Source organism: Vulpes vulpes, chromosome 7 (assembly GCF_048418805.1).
Source record: "Vulpes vulpes isolate BD-2025 chromosome 7, VulVul3, whole genome shotgun sequence".
Classification (NCBI taxonomy): domain Eukaryota; kingdom Metazoa; phylum Chordata; class Mammalia; order Carnivora; family Canidae; genus Vulpes; species Vulpes vulpes.
Genome location: NC_132786.1, coordinates 30,153,301 through 30,156,941, shown reverse-complemented (window position 1 = coordinate 30,156,941; position 3,641 = coordinate 30,153,301). Strand labels below are relative to the sequence as shown.

General features: G+C 42.8%; 1 long non-coding RNA gene across 1 annotated transcript; it reads right to left on the bottom strand.

Moving 5' to 3' along the window:
• Nucleotides 1–1,434: 1,434 nt before the first annotated feature.
• On the bottom strand, nt 1,435–2,205 carry LOC140599486 (uncharacterized). Its single transcript, XR_012002374.1, has 2 exons — nt 2,055–2,205; nt 1,435–1,538 (listed from the first exon to the last, which is right to left on the bottom strand). It is a non-coding gene; the product is annotated as an uncharacterized lncRNA (long non-coding RNA).
• Nucleotides 2,206–3,641: the final 1,436 nt, after the last annotated feature.

The following is a 3,641-nucleotide window of genomic DNA, read 5'->3' as shown; positions in this document are numbered from 1 at the left end:
ACATAATATACTTGCACCTTACTGATTATAACAGAAATATAAAAATACATTTTTTGCATTATAGCTAAGCATTCTATAAAGTGCTTTTTAAAGTCTCACTATAGATAGATGATAGATACAGATATATAGATACAGATATATATGTATATATAGCTTAGTTTCTATTTTACCCATTTTATAGTTAAGGAAACTAAAGATAGGTTTATTTTGACACATAGCTAGTATGTGATGGAGATTTTGAAGCATCAGTTCTTTTAATACATTTCAGCTTTTACACCAGTATTATATACATACTTATCTGTTTCAGTGCCCAGATGTCTCTTGCTAAACTTTCTAATTAATATTTAAAAATTGTATGTAAAATGTCTCAGGCTTTCAACCTAAACATATAATCTACAAAAATATCTGGTTTATATTTTACCTTTTATTTATTTTTTAATTTTTAATTTTTTAAAAGATTTTTTTTAAGTAATCTCTACACCCACAGTGGGATTCACACCCTCAGCCCCAAGATCAAGAGTTGCATGTTCTTCTGGCTGAGCCAGTCAGGCGCCCCTATATTTTACCTTTTAAGCCTTATCCATTTCATATTTATTTTAAAATTATGTTACAAAATAATCAATACTCAAGTATTCCATATTTGCAAGTTTGCTTACTTGCTAGTATTTATAATCCTCAATTCATTTTTTAATAACCCCCAATTCAATATGCATAGATGTCACTTGATCATTTGAACTAATGTCCAAGGTGACAAAAAATTCCTTCATACTGGGGTTCACATTCCCAGCTGAGGTTGAACAGATACTCTTGCATTTTTTCAACTTTAATACAGAGGAACAGAAAATGAAAAAGGTAGAGAGCAATGCACTGTATTGTAAGAAGCTCACATTGTGGGGCTAATTGGAGGGTGTTTAAATCTCAACACTGGCCTCTATAAGTGGGGTGGCCCCATGCAAGTCACTTTTTACTTCTATTTTGCTTTTTACTTTTACTTTGCTTCTTTGTAAACTAAGAAAACAGAATCTCCCAGGATAGGTTGCTCATAGAATTTCAGATTATATATATGAAATATATACATATTTCCCCTAAAAGCAATGATTCAGTAGAAGTTAATTCAGGATGGAGGGACTTTATGAAATGTAACTACCACAGTAATCAAATGTATTAGTATGAGTCTTGCTTGTATGAAATATTTCAATTACATATTTTTAGTAAATAAAAGGTCCAGTAGGCTGTAGAGCTCTGTGTGAGATAGAATTATGCTTATAAATTACTTGGGAAATATTTTTTGAAAATTAAATATCAAAAGACCTGCTCTTGCTCTTGTTCAAATGTCAGAGCTCTTTAAAGAAGTAAATATGAACACAATTTTACAAATGATTATGTACGAATTCGTTTGGCCCATATAGTCCAAAGAATAAGGTGCACAGAAAATACAAATAATGATTTATTTGCATGCATTCAAGAAACTTTGTCATCACTGCTGTTTGTCCCAATCTTCCGTGGCACGGTAATTTGTAGAAGGGATGGTTCAGGATCTACAGTAAGGACAACATGTGTGAGCATTCCCCAGTGCCTGGCAGCATCCTTATTCTTCACTTCTCCTCTCACATCACCTCACTCTTTGAAGCTCCAAGCCCCAACACACACACACACACACACACACACACACACACACAGGCACGCACGCACCCACCGCAAAATCAGACTTTGTACATCCCCGTTAGAGGCTCCCAGCCAGTGGGGAGCGTGACCCTGCCCCCGTCCAGAGACCTCAGCCCGCAGGTGAAGGAGGGCTGCGCCCCAGGCCCCGGGCCGCAGAGGTGCGCGCCCTCCCCTCCAGGTGCAGGGTCCGGCAAGGGAGGGGCACCTGTCCCAGCCTCGCTCCGAGCCCTCCCCGCAGCAGGCCCAGGACCACCCTGACGCCAGGCGGGCTCTGACAAGACGCTGGTCTCTCCCCAGCCGACCGGGGCTCTGGAGCAAGGTCCCGGGGCCCGCCGAGCCCAGAGGCTCTGCGGCCGGGGGCCCTCCGCGGAGCAGGGTCCGTCACTCACGATGGCCCGCGGAGGTCAGCCGGCCCAGACCTGAGAGCATCAGCAGGAGAGACAGCATCGCGGGGCCCGCCGGCCTGGCCACGGTGACGGCTGTTGGCTGCGGAACGGTGGCCGCGCGCGGGGCCCTGCGCTCCGGCCGGTGGGAGGGGTCGGCGCGGGCCGCGGGGCGGGGCGGGGCGGGGCGGGGCGGGGCGGGGCGGGGCGGGGCGGGGCGGGGCGGGGCGGGGGCGCTGCTGCTCCGCCCACCCCGCCCGCCTCGCCCCTCCGCCCCCTCCGCGGACACGCGCGCAGCCGCAGTCCCCCGCCCCCCCCCCCCGCCCGCTGCGCGTGGGAGGCACACACCGGCGGGGCCTGCTGCCCTCGTGGGCTTGCGCTTTATTTTGCAAAGCGGGGACGTCGGAGACTCGTTCGGGGATGACGTAAGGGTCACGAAGTGCATTTTCTACCCTGGAAATGGGCCGTTTGCCGGGGAAGTGCTTGGCGGGGTTAATATTCCACGTCGTAGTTTTCTGGCGCAATGGCTGAATTACTGTAGTGACAGAAAATAGAAAACGGAAATTCACAATATGTTTATCAGCAGACAGGTGTCTGTTTTAAGCATATCTATTGCGGGATTTCTAATTTAAGTCTCAGGTCAAAACACCACATGCAAAAGAAACACAGACACTAAAAATTTTAAAAATCAATTCTGTTATAGATAAGTTTGTTTCTTACAAAACTAAGGAGTCCAAATAAACTAAACAGATGTGAATGCGTTTATTACTTCAATATTGATTTATAATTTAAGTATGAAGCAAAATAATTATGGCCATGAAATGACTGAAAAAAATCAAAATATGTTTATTCGGTTTTGTACACTTTTGTTTCTTAGAAAAATATATGTTTAGGAGATTCAAGTGAATGTCTAAGTGGAAAATTTTTCCCAATTAATATGGAGTTTAATTGGAGTTTAATGGAGTTCACACATTGAAAGGCAATAGAATTAACTTGGAAAGAACTGTCATTTCATGCTTTAATATACAGATTGGTTATTTGCTTAATTACAGGATCTTTTTCAAAATTGAAGTAAAATAGACCTAATATAAAAATTTACTATCTAAATCATGTTTATGTGTAGAGTTCATTGCTATAGAGGACATACACGTTGTTATGCAAACCAACTGTCCCCCGAACTCTTCATCTTGCAAAACTGGAACTCTATGTCCATTGAGCAAGTCTCTACTTTTCTCTCTCCCAAACCCTGGAAACCAAAATTTTGCTGTCTCTAGAAATTTGACTATTCCAGGTACCTCATCAAGGTTCATCCATGGTGTAGCATATTGCAGAATTTTTCTTTGATAACTGAAATATTCCATTGTATGTACATGCCACATATTGCTTATCTGTTCATCTGTCATGGACACTTGGTTTGCTTCCATCTTTTAGTTACCGTGAATAATGCTGCAATGAGCAGTGGTATACAAATCTCTCTAATGACCTCTGCTTTCAGTTATTTTGGATATATACCCAGAATATCAACAGAGTAAAAGGCAACCCCCCAAAATGGGAGAAAGTATTTGGAATGCATATATTTGATAAGGGATTAAT